Genomic DNA, 13,164 nt, shown 5'->3' on the forward strand with positions numbered 1-13,164 from the left:
TAAAAAAAGTGGCTGAAATGCTGTTGTATTTAAATGCCAACAATGACCAGGAAGAGACCAAAAAATGAACGAAAAGGGCCAGGTTGGTTTCTTTACCTAAATGTATGGGTGTGTATGTGTGTCTATATCTGTATATATCTGTATATATCTATATATCTATATCTATAGCTATCTGTATATATCTATCATATATCAGTATATATCTGTATGTATAATGTGTGCATATACATTGGTTATATTTATATAAAAATATTCATTTTTACATACAAATGTGTGCTCTCCCTTCTTGTGTTTTTCCCCCACTTGATAGAGCACAAGAAAGTTCATCTTCCTCTTACATTAACATAAAGAAAACCAGCAGGAGGAGGGGAATGCTCCAAGGAGACAAGCGCTCCCTGACACATCGTGATGGGGCCCGGGCCTTGAGCACTGAAGTAAATTGAAAACACCTTCTCCTCAGAGGGAGCTGCTGTGCCAAAACTCCCGCCAAGGGTGGCCATGTGAGAACTCCTGAGTTTTCAAGATAATTCAGAAATTTGGAGTGCTATGTGAATTTGCTGCATTTTTAAAACATCAGCAGTTAAAGTTTTACAGAAATACCAACGGTCAACACAAGACATCTTTCTAGCTTAATTTCACCTACAGGCTACCAGTGTGCAAATTCTGATCCAAATTTCTCCTGAGATTCACTGTTTCTGAGGTGGGCAAATGCAGCAAACTCCACAGACACTTTGCATTACTTATTACCACTTCATCCCCTTGTGGAAGGTAAGAGTGGGTTATGTGGCCAGAGGAGACACCCAGATTTCCTGTTTGATGACCACTACTGCTGTCTGGTCAGAGCAACACACAGCAGGATCCACAAACCCACTTCCTTTCCCCCTCTTAAACACTGTTCAAACTCTTGTTATTTACACTGTCCTAAAATGGTGACAAGTCTGTTGTAAGTCCAACAGACTTTGATTTCCTGCTCTGCAACTTTTCTATCTGTATCACCATAGGCAAGATACATAACCTCTCTGAGCTTCAGTTTTGCCATATGTAAGTAAAAGTTGCAACAGTTGTGAGGATTCGATACAGGTAAAATTTCCAGTGGCTGTCAAGAATGAGAAGTGGTACTCATGCAATTTTGGTTTCTCATCTATAAAAGAAGGATCATAATAAAGCCTTCCTTGCATGCGTTGGAGGGTGCTAACATGAGTAAAATCCTTCGACAGTGCCTAGAACAGAGTAAGAGCTCACCAAATGGGAATGGCCCCCTTCTCTCTGCACTACAGTGAGGGTCTGGAGCACCTCGCTGTTGTTATAAGGAATATATTACCTTTCTCAAGAAAAGGTAGACATGGCAACCAGCCTTTCATCAGAATTGGAGAGTGTGCTCAGGACGTGGCCCTGGTCCCTAGGAAGCCTGGAATTTTGTTCTCTGTTCCTCCACAGGGTCCCAGTGGCAGCTGTCTGGTGAGATACTCTGTAATGGGATCACCTGGGACGCCCAGGACACGATGGGAGAGACAGAACATGACTGGCAGCTGGCAGAGGCAAGATCTGTCTCCCTGGGGCCTGGCACTCTTACCTGCTTTTCTTCAAAAACAAAGTGGGACCTATCAAATGAACCCAGGGAGAGACTCAGGCATAGCGTGGCAGCTGTCTGGGCAACAGATGCTGGGATTTAGGGATGGAGGTGAGGTACAGCTGGGAAGGAGGTGGTGGGCAGACCCTCGCAGAAATTATGGGTGGTTTTCTAGGCTGAGGAGAGGCCAGCAGAAAGCACTGCTGCCAGGCTGTGGAAGGTTCTGGAGTCTTCAAAGAAGCTCAAGTCCCAGAGATGATGGAATCCCCTCCAAGTGTGTTCCCATGAGAAGGGGAGCCCTGTAACCCACACAGTGACAATACCAATGGCTGACATATTTTTCCTTTACAACCTCTCTGCAAAGTAGGCTTTACTACCTATATGTCATGGATGGCTAACACTGAAGCTCTGAAGCACAGATTGACTTGCCCCAGGCTATTTAGCTAAAAAGTGGCAGGGCTGGGATTTGGACCAAGACCGCTTGATTCTAAACACCAAAAGATCTGGTTAAGTTTGGAGTATAACTCTCTACCAAGGATAGAGGTATAGCTCGACTGCTAAGTGAAACAAGGCATCCAAAGGTTACTCTTTGGTGGTATAGAAATATGACTTAAAAAAAGAAAAGGAGTGGAGAGAGAGAGAGAGAGAAGTTTGAAAGAAGTCCACATCACTGGCAGCCACAGATTCAAGGGGATAAGAGGAAGGCTAATTAATACACTCTACTGCCTTCAAGGAGAAATGTGTTTTCTCTGCCCATGCCTTGGGACTGGGGATCTGGGACTAACAGTAAAAGCCAACATCAACTGAGCACTTATTGTGTTGTAGGAACTGAGCCAAGAGATTTACACAGATTAGTTGATTAAGTTTGCAGAACAAGACTTGAAGACAGGTACTATTATTATTGTTTCCATCTCAAAGATGAGAAAACAGACTCAGAAAATTAAGTAGCTGCCCAAGGTCACTCAGTAGAGGAGGGGTCTGGACCCAGGTTTGTCCAATCCTAAAGCCCAGGACCACCCTGAAAACCTGAGATCCTGCTCTGGGGCTCCAACACACACCTGCAGCTCTGTGGCCCTTCCTTTCTGGGTGGCCTGAACCCCCTCCAGTGGGTTTACCTTTCACATCCCTGCCTCCAGTCTCTGTGGAGGCTCACCAGCTGCTAGAGAACATGGGGAGTCTTAGCTGTGTCAGTGCATCTGCTTGACTAGCCCCAGGCCCCACACACTGACTCAGAGGTAAAGCCAACTATTGGGCATACTGAGGATGTTCATGGCAATTGCTAGGTGTCTCTAGATGGTCCCCAGTTTGCCATATTCCCCCCATTCCTATTCTGCTTAGTTCTGAATTCCTAGTGCTACCTTCCATTCCATACCTGGTCTCTGGCCTTGCTTTTGTTCTCAAAGTTGGTTTGCCTCTATCTCTCCCTTTTGGGATATGGCTGGAAATTATCTTGAGAATAGCTGAGTTGCTTTGAGAATCTGCAAGGTCTACTTTTAAAGTCCTGGCCCTACAATTTACTAGCTGTATAGGCAGGTTACTTCACTCTTCTGGATTATTAAATAAAAACATTTGCTTTGCAGTGTCCTTGTACTAGTATCTGTACTGTAATGGGTATATAGTGGGAACTTTTACACTAAGTTCTATTTTTTAATTTCTCACCTGAATTCCTCGGGACTCTAGCGGCTTAGTTGGATCTGACCCTTCCACCATTCCCTCCCTTACACGCAATTCATTCTTCAAAAGTGAACGCTGCAAATGGTTCAAGTCAGGACGTGCTCAGCATGTACCAGTCACCTCAGGCCAACTCTGGAAGCTGACAATCCTGGACTGAGAGTTCTAGGGAGCCCAGAAACCCCAGTGAGTTCTCTGCTGCACCAGAGATAAAATTTCAGTTCACAGAGCATGGGATTAAGAGTAAGAAAGCTACACAGCAGTTAGGAAATTCATTCCATAATATCTATGGTTCAGGGGCCACTCCTATAGTTTGTGTAATATTTTAGGTCTTTCCCCCTCTTCTCTTCAGCCTTCCAGGTGTTCAGATTTGTGTGTGTGTGCATATGTACGTATGTGTGTATACTTGTGGATATATGTGTGCATGCGTATATGTATGTATGTGTGTATATGTGTGAGTGTATGTGTGTTACATGTACGAATCTGTGTGTTTATATGTGTGTACGTACATGTATGCATATGTCTGTGTAGCATGTATGTCTGTGTGTTTTCAGTAAGCCTTCAGAAGGTGGGAGGTAGAAGAGACCACTCCCTTTTTGATGTAGAGAACTGGATGTCTAACCCTTTGGTGGACTCTGCAACTATCTCACCCTGTGTAACTGGCTTCATGGCAGCAAGATAGGGCAAGACTCAGCCCTGCTGATCCACTCCCTTCCTTGACAGGCCCCAGATGGGCCAGATCATGAAAAGTGATCCATCTGAGGGTTTTTGTCTTCATGGGGCTGCTAAGACGTATCCAATTTCCAAAGGAGCCAAGGAAAGGGCTCCTTGGCCAAGGAGCCAAAGGAAAGGGATCCTTGGGTGATGCCTGATACATATGTGTGTGAAGTCCTTTAGTCTCAGGGACATCCTGAGCAGTGATATTATTGTTGCAGCTTTGTTTTTAACTGAGGCTTAGCTCAGTGAAAGTATTTGCTCCTAGCCTCATAGCTAAAAGGAGATAATGATTTGGCTCTAAAACCCAGGTCTTTTCTTCTGCATCCTGTTACTGCAGGCTCCATGGTAGCAGGGAACAGATCACCATTTTATGACCTGCACTTAGCTCAGTACCTGGCTAATGGAAGGAGCTTGGAAAATGTGTGTTTGCTTGCTTTAAATGCATACAGTCCAGCAATAGGAAGAATGAAAGGCTAATGAATCATCACAAACGGATGCTGGGCTTGTTATAATGATGGCTGGCAGCTGAGGGGGCTGTACACTGGCTGGGTCTGGGCAAAGGGCTATGTGGACATGTGGCACCACTGATCCAGCTCAGGACCACATCCAACCTTCTGTCCCTCTGCTTCTCTTGTGTGTGTGAGATATTATGCACCCTTCACTTTAGTATTTCCCAAGCCATGTTTTGAAAATCACTCATCTTGGGAGATCCTTGGTTAAAAAAAGAGGATCATGAGATCAAATGTATTTGCAAAAATGATGCTTTTGGGGTGCCTGGGTGGCTCAGTTGGTTAAATGTCTGACTTATCTCATGGTTCATGAATTCGAGCGCCACGTTGGGCTCTGTGCTGATAGCTCAGAGCTTGGAGCCCTCTTTGGATTCTGTGTCTCCCTCTCTCTCTGCCCCTCCCCCACGCTCTCTTTAAAATAAATATTAAAAGAAATTTTAAATGCTGTTTTCATAGAGGTTTACAATGTATCTCTGCAAAATAAAGGATCTGAGAATTCCTGTAGGAAAAAGTCCTATTTTACTCTAAACTCCTCCCCCTGCCCCATAATATCTACTGGTTTAAAACACAGTCTGTAATCATACTCCCCAGCTTTCATTTCTATGTCACTCTACCTTCTATTCACAAGGTAGTCATGTGCAAAGTTAGTCCCTCTAAGCCTCAGTTTCCCCATCCAGAAAGAAACAGGGATGTTAATGTTGTCTGTAGCTCATGAGGTTGTTGTGAAGGTTAAACACACACACATAAAAAAGGTTTTGCCTAATGCGTTGCAGATAGTAAGCACCCTCTTGTGAACTGTTATTTTTAGTATCCCATAGACCCAAAGTTCTTTGGAAGACACTTTGGGATTAAATTCCTCCTGCATATTTATTTTCATGAGGGCAGTTTGGGCATTAACACATCAGTTCTGAACTCACAAAGAACTCACAGTGGCAAGTACTCAATTAAGCACTGGGTTACATTCTGCCTTATATTATCTTCTACAAATTTCTCATATTTATGTCTCATATTATTGTAAGCTCCCTGAACAAAGGGATTGTTTTAAATTCTGAGTCTGCTTTTAAAAGTACCTGGCACAGACCTAGGTAGGGAATACTTATCAATCAAAAGTGAATCATAAAAGAGCAGTGATTTTATTTAGTCAAGATGTGACTCTATCATTTCCTATTTGGGGGAGGAAAAAAGCCTACAGCAGAACAACAGTGTTTTGCCAGGGTCTTGACAAGGTCTTGACATGGGAAGCTTCACACTGCCTTTGGTGAAAAGGGAGGAGAACTCTGTGATAAGAACATTTTGATTTCAACAAGGAGGTGGGAAGAAAAAAATCTGAAACTCCTCTTTTCTTATCATTAAAACCTCCCTTATTTGCCTTTCAATGTATTTTTTCAGGTGCTGATAGTTAATTTTCAGTTACTGTACTCAATTAGAAAGTTAATGCTAGACAATATTAACCAGTAGTCTTAACTGAAGTAGATTGCATGTCTGAAGGGTTTGGAGTTAAACTTTGACTAGTCTTATTATAAACCAGATAAGCCATGTGACCATAATCCCAGACAGATATGTACTAATTGATAAAGAAAACAACCTTTGATCAGAAGGTCTCTAAATGATTTGCAATCAGTGATTGAGTCTCAGGGCAATCTCTTTCACCACCCCACCTTGAGCCACATCCCAGGACTCTCAGATTCAAGCTGGGGAATTTCAGACTCTAAGAAGTTATCCCCAAATGAGAAGATGTGTTCAGAAGAGTGTTCTCTACAGAGGTGATACACACACACGCACACACACAACCTTGGACCTGGATGATCTTGGGTCATGTGATGGAGTTGGGTCTCTGCAAATGGGTCAGTACCGAAACGAAGTTGGTGAACCTAAAACAGGGCCAGGCTGAGCCCAGATTCCAGAGGGAGCTGAGGCAAAATGCCTGGGCAGAGGTCAGAATCCCAAGCCAATCACTTGTATGTGCTTCCCTCAGGAATTTGCTCAACAATTAGACTCAAAGCAAGACTGGAGTTTGCTGGATGATCAGGCCAAGGAGGAGGCTGAGCCAGACAGGAGGGATGAAGGCAGAGGGTAAGGTGAGACTGGGGGGCCTGGACTCTCCTGAAGGCCTGACAGGCAGCCCCCAGCCCTGCCTCTGCTGCTCAGGAAGATGTGGTGCTCGGCAGGGAACCAGCATCTGACAGAGTCCTGCAGAGTTTATGAATGTGCCTAACCACAACTTTCTGATCTCCAAACCACAGTCAGTATGAGAGCTAAATCGAGCATGGAATATAATAATTTCTCTGGGGCCCCATGTGGATTTGCCTTTTATCTCGGACTTAGTAAATCTCCTTTCTCCCAAACAAAATTTAATAAAAAATTCCAGTAATTTCTGAGCTTCAATCCATTTTCTTCCTTCCTCCCCCCTCCTCTCCCTTCCCTTGCACTGTTAAGCAGATGCCCCATTCAATCCTTCCTTTTAGAAAACCCCTGAAAGAAAATAAACTATCTAAATGGCCTATGTTTTCCCTTTTGTTCTGTTATGGAAGCTGCAAAAGAAAAGAGGCCCTCAGAGAATGCAGAAATGCTTTGGATAACAGAGCCACAGATTGAAGACAAAGGTCCCAAACTCAAGACCCAGGTGAAAGCTTCTGTGCTAGCTATAGCACATTCCTGTTCTGTTTTCTATCTTTTTTTTTTTTTTTTTAAGGTTTATTTATTTTTGAGACAGAGAGAGACAGAGCATGAATGGGGGAGGGTCAGAGAGAGGGAGACACAGAATCTGAAACAGGCTCCAGGCTCTGAGCAGTCAGCACAGAGCCTGACGCGGGGCTTGAACTCACGGACCGCGAGATCACGACCTGAGCCGAAGTCAGACGCTTAACCGACTGAGCTACCCAAGCGCCCCTGTTTTTTATCTTTTAAGAGAATGTCCAATGCTTGGGGAGGAGACTCTGGTCCATGATCACACTGGGTTGGACCCGGACTATGGAGATGTAGCAAGTAAGGGCTAAGAGGTTGTCTCCAGGGACAGCAGAGAACTTTCCTCAAAAATCCCAGGTTCCATAAGTAATTGGCAGATATTCCAGCCTGTCATTTATTTTGTTAATGCCTCTACTTCCTAAGAGCTCAGCTCAAAGACTTCCATCATCTCCAGCCTCAGGTTGTCTGCCATCTGCTGAACCTTCCTGAGCACAGATCCCACATGGTAATTTCATACTTCTCTGTGGACCCTGACTCAGGTCTGCCTTCTCTCCTAGACCGTACCCTCCCTGAGGGTCCTTGCAGCCGATCCTCGGTGCCTGGCAGGGAGCCTGGAGTGGGCTCACCATGTAACCAATAGTTGCCAAGTGCTGGACCCAGAGCTGAGCTCTCAAGCCACATTCTGACCCTGAAATCAAAGCTCAGAAAGGCGAGGGGACTGACTGGTTGGGATTTCAAACTAGGCTGTGATGAAAAGGGGTCTGAAGTCCAGCCTCTGATTCTGGAGCCTGTGCTCTTTCCACTCGGCCAGGACACTCAATGGGGTGTTCTCACAGCTCCTTTCATCTCTTTCATCCAACTGGAGAAACTGGAGAGGCAAAGCTTGTTAAAAGACGAAGGTGGAAGGCGGAGGTTTGGCTCTTACTTCTCCAAATGCATGTGTCGTCCAGCATTAAGAACAGTGGCTAAGGTATCTGGTTCTGGTGCCCATCAGACTTGGGTTCACATTCTAGCTGGGAAACTTCCGGGCTGCTTGCTCTTGAGCAAGTTTGCGAATGAAAAGGCTCATTTCCTCATCCAAGAAACGGGGATAATTAGACCTAGGTGTCTGTGAGATTGTGAGGGTTAAACATGGAGCACAGTGCCAGCAGGCACTCAGGAGCACCCAGTAACTAACAGAACTAACAGCCGGCGTTAACAGCTGTTAGGAAACTTTGGCTCTTCCTCATCAAAGCCCAGGGTGCCGGGGAAGGACAAATGAAACAGGACAGACGAAGTTACCTTTTCTTCAAAGGGCAAACTCTCCTGGAAAGTGGATCTGGGGAACATCCTGTGAGTTGTCTAAGGAGTTTCCACATGGCACAAGATGAAACCTAATGTTCTGGCCCATCCTTTTGGGACCCCTGATAGCACACGAATGACAACAACCAGAAATGCCCACAACTCCCCTTAAAACTGTCACTCACGTCTGAGGGCATTTGTGCTGTCCTTTTTGTCTTTGGGGTCCAGTAACCGAAGAGTGCATGGATGAAAATCCCTGCACAAGCCATAGAATTCCCTCATTCTCAATAGTTCCTGAAGAAAAACAACATCCCACACACGTGGGAAAAGAAAACAGACCTCCTCTGGCAGCGTGGCCGAGAACATACCATTTCCCAAACACTTGCAAAACAAAATGCAATTGGATCACGAGGAAAACAAACAGCGAAAAAAACCTCATAACACAGATCTGTTTCTTACAAATACACATCCTCCTCCTTTTAGCTTCCGCCCGCTGCCTGCCCATTGCATCACCGTTCTCCCGCCTCCTAAATGTATCTACATATTGATCTAAAGAAGCCCCATGTGCTCGGGCTCAGGCTGATGAAAAGTCAGCTGCAGAGGACTGACTCCTTGAAGCAGATGTTTTGTGTTATCTCTGTGCGTTCCTCAAGAAAGTGTCTGTTCGTCATGCCAAGCAAAACAATCCCGTGTAGCAAGACTTTGTTCCTCTGCCTTAAAAAAAATAAAGTCCCCAAACAAGCTGACAGCTGCAAATGGTTAGAAATAAACTGGCTACTACCCTGTTCCCCAACTCCCTTTGCCCTTCCCCAGTGCCCCCTGTGTTGCCCTCTGACCTACCACCACAGTGGTTGGACCAAAGGAAAATAGACTAGCATGTGATTATATGTTCTAAACAGATCGTTAATTCTTTCAGACATGCCATTTTGCCAGGCAGAGGAAGTGCTGTTTCAGCCACCCAAAGGAGCGACTGTAAATACAATGTGCCTGCCTCCCACACTTCCCTCTTCTCCCCATGTCACTTCCCTACTGCCAGAGGCTGTTCCTTATCTGCCCATTCATCTCCAGGATGTCTGCCTTCACCCTCTGCCATCGCAGCATGGAGGTGGAAGTAGACTGAGAAAGACCCAGGAAATCCTGAGGAAGATGCTCATTCACTACAGAAAGGCAATAAAAGCCGTAAAAAACAAACTGTAGCTAGTTCAGATGTGCTGAATTTGCTGAAAATCAAATGGGGCCAAATGGGGTGGAGTGAGAACAAGATGATAATCAACTTCATTAGTACTAGAAAGTCAGACAGAAGTACCTGCACTTTGATCATGAGCGCCAGTTGGAATCTGAAAATGACTCTGCCTTCTTGTCATGGATGATGTACTATGAGCATCATCACAAATAACACTTTCCTTTATTCACCAGCAGACTCATTTTTCCATGATGTGATGAAGGGCAATTAATCCCAAATCTTGTCTGAAGAGTTCTCCCTCCACCTCTACCACCACTTCTCTAGCTCAAGCCACCATCATTTCCTGCCTGGTTTGCTGGAGCTTCTCCCCTCTACTCTTGGATTTTTTCTAATCTCCCACTGGGCAAGCAGATAATCTTCCTACTATGCAAATCTAACCAAGCCATCCACCTTTTTGCATTAAACTCTAAAGCAGCTTCCTACTGCTTTAAGGTAACATCAGAGCTATTTAACACAGCAAGCAAGACCCTCTACGGTTTCAACTTTGTTTATCTCTCCATCATCACTTCCGGAGCCTCCTAATTTGTATATAATACTCCAGTCTTCTGGAGCTAAGATCCTATTCTGCTCACTCTGGGAGTTGCCTCATACTGAAGAGTTGGCAGCTGGAAACCCTCTTCTTCAACTTCCCCTTCTCGTCTGGCTAACTCCCATTTGTTATTCAAGGCTCAACTCCATCATCACTTCCTCTAGGATATCCTCCTTGTCCACCTAACCCATTCAAGTCAGGCATATCATGACGCCCTGTACTTCTCCTATGACAATACTTGCTACATTATAATTGTCCATTTTTTAAGTCTCCCCCTGGACTGAAAATTTTGTACTGTCAGGGAATGTACTTTTACCTTTCTTGTTCACAGTTATCCCTGGCATCAAATGCATACCAGAACATGGTGGTCTCAGTGAGTATCTGTAGAGTGAATACATGAACAAATGACCATGTAAAGTGTGGGTGGTGAAAACTTCTGCTTGGGTTGCCTTTGCTTTTCCCATCCCCAAGCAGTGGCCTTGAGTTACTGCCTGAAAACTCTTGCTCTGTGGAAAGTTTCCCCGGGGGAATTGAAAAACAGGCCCATGTTTAACCTTGTCATGTCTGAAGTTATAAGGCTTCAGTGAAAGTTGATACTTGTATCTCTTCATACTTGGCAGATCACAGAGAGAAATGCATTTTTCTATCAGGTTTTCACTCATAAAGAGAAAGAAGCAACCCCTCAAACCGTATTGTATATTTGTACTGAAGTGCGTATTTTCATATAAATAGAAAAGTGCCAGACAGGTAGTTTTCCAAATTTAGCAAAGTCAGAAATAAGCCAGGATTGACTGACAAATACTCCTGATACATGACGGGGGTAAGCAGGGGACAGGGAGAAGACAGCAAAGCAACAGATCCTTTTTGCAAAGGGTGGGCAGATCCAGAAAGAATGATGACTGGAACCCAATTTAAGGAGTGCTTTGCAGAGCCACAAGGCAACAGTGACCAGGAAGAAATTAATCTGAGGTAGGGGTGTGACTGTTGGGGGATCTTCTCCAGACAGAAAGAGTCTAAGAAAAGGACACTTGGCCAAAGACATTCAGGGCAGACTCTGCCTGCAAAGACCCTTGAAGCCTGAAGCTGAGGGGAAAATGCCAAGTGGACGCAGATGACTCTTTACACCTGAGCTGGAGGGGTGAAGGCAGGGACTGAGCAAGAAATGGTGAGTCACTGTATTTGCATGTAAGAGCCAATGAGGGTGAACCAGTAAGAGAGGGGTCAAACCAGAAATAGAGCTCTGATACTTGATCTCTGGGATCCAAGTTCAGCTAAAATCACGGACTAAGCTGTGTATCTGTAAATTACCTACTTGAATACAGTCTGAACCAGGAATCACAAAATCGAATGCCTTCAAGGGTCAGAAAGAAAAAAAGAAGAGTATAGTCGGTTGGGTGTAATAAGATAGTGAGCAGTGTGTACAGTGACAACCCGAGAGGGCTCTAGGCAGGAAAGGACAAGAGCCCTTCTGCCTCAGCTGACTGCTGTTGAGGGGGTATATGGGTCTAGGACTGCCAGATCTTCTAGGAGCCTAGATTCCAATGTGGAATCTGTTTATAGTTAAATGTTGGTGGTTAATTCAGAAACATTAAAAATTTTAACATTTAATTTATTAAGGTTATTTATTTTTACATAGTTAGCTTGGAAAAGCTGACTTTCTATAAGATGACAGCTTAATTTTTAAAGATTTACACTAAAAAATGTAAAATGCTCTGGTAGTAATGAGCTACAGCAATGAGCACACAACACCCATATCTTAGCTTCTTTTTTTTTAAGTTTATTTATTTTTGAGAGAGAGAGTGTGTGCACACAGGTTGGGGAGGGGTAGAGAAAGGGAGAGAGAGAATCCAAGGCAGGCTCTGCACTATCAGCTCAAAGCCTGATGTGGGGCTTGAACTCATGAGCCATGAGATCATAACCCAAGCCAAAGTCGGATGCCCATCCCACTGAGCCACCCAGGTGCCCTCCAGATCTTAGCTTCTAATACCATTCTTGAATAAAAGGAATCAGGGCTCCTTGGAGAAACGGCTGATTCTAGGGCTGCAGAAGGAAATGTAAAAGACAGCCTGGCACCTTGTAGTGCCAGAAAGAAAGGATGTCTTCAATAAAATCACAACCTTAGGGGCATGTCCAAGGGACACTGGAGGCAACCTGAAAGAGCTCGTGAACCACCAAAGCTGGAATGGGAGCAACAAAATAAATGGAAGAGTACTGGATTGTAACCCAAAGTATAAAATAAATATCCACAAGTCCCGACTGATAGACGGTTGAATAAATGAATGGAAAATTGACAAACGTCCCATGGAGGGGAATTCCAGGTAACTTATGTAGATACTTCCCCCTGAAGGAGGTGGAGGCCCCCTCCCCGCCACTGATTGTGGGGTACACTAGGTGACTTTCTTCCAAAGAGTAAGTATGGAAAGAGTTAATGGAGAAACCTGGCAAGCACTACATTGGCCAGGTGATCAAGATTAATATCAATGACAAGTCATGTGCATGGCATAGATCTTTGATATGATGTGATGAAAATGTCACTTCATATCTGTAGTCTTCCTCTCAAGAACTTATAGCCCCTGTCTAACCATGAGAAAAACATCAGGGAAACCCAAACTGAGGGGACATTCTATAAAATATTTGACAAGTAGTGCTCAAAATTGTCAAAGTCATCAAAAACAAGAAATGTCTGAGAAAAACATCATAGCCCAGAGGAGCCTAAACAGATTTGATGGCTAAATGTAATGCAGTGTCCTGGATGGAATCCAGGAACAGGAAAGGGGCATTAGGGAAAGATTCATAAAATGTGAATACTGTGTGGAGTTTATAGTACTGTTGTTAGTTCCTTAGTTATGACACATGTATTATAGATATAAATGTAATGTAAGATGTTACCAACATGAGAAACTGTGTGAGGGATATATGGGTTCTCTCTGTACTACCTTTAAACTTTTGGATAAATCTA

The 13,164-nt window shown here is 44.2% G+C and overlaps 1 protein-coding gene across 8 annotated transcripts in view; it reads right to left on the bottom strand.

Annotated features, from left to right (window-relative positions):
• MOB3B (MOB kinase activator 3B) overlaps nucleotides 1-13,164 on the bottom strand; it is a 203,878-nt gene that overhangs the window by 36,486 nt on the left and 154,228 nt on the right. The gene's annotated exons all lie outside the window — the stretch shown is intronic.

Source organism: Panthera onca, chromosome D4 (genome assembly GCF_046562875.1).
Source record: "Panthera onca isolate mPanOnc1 chromosome D4, mPanOnc1 haplotype 2, whole genome shotgun sequence".
Lineage (NCBI taxonomy): Eukaryota > Metazoa > Chordata > Mammalia > Carnivora > Felidae > Panthera > Panthera onca.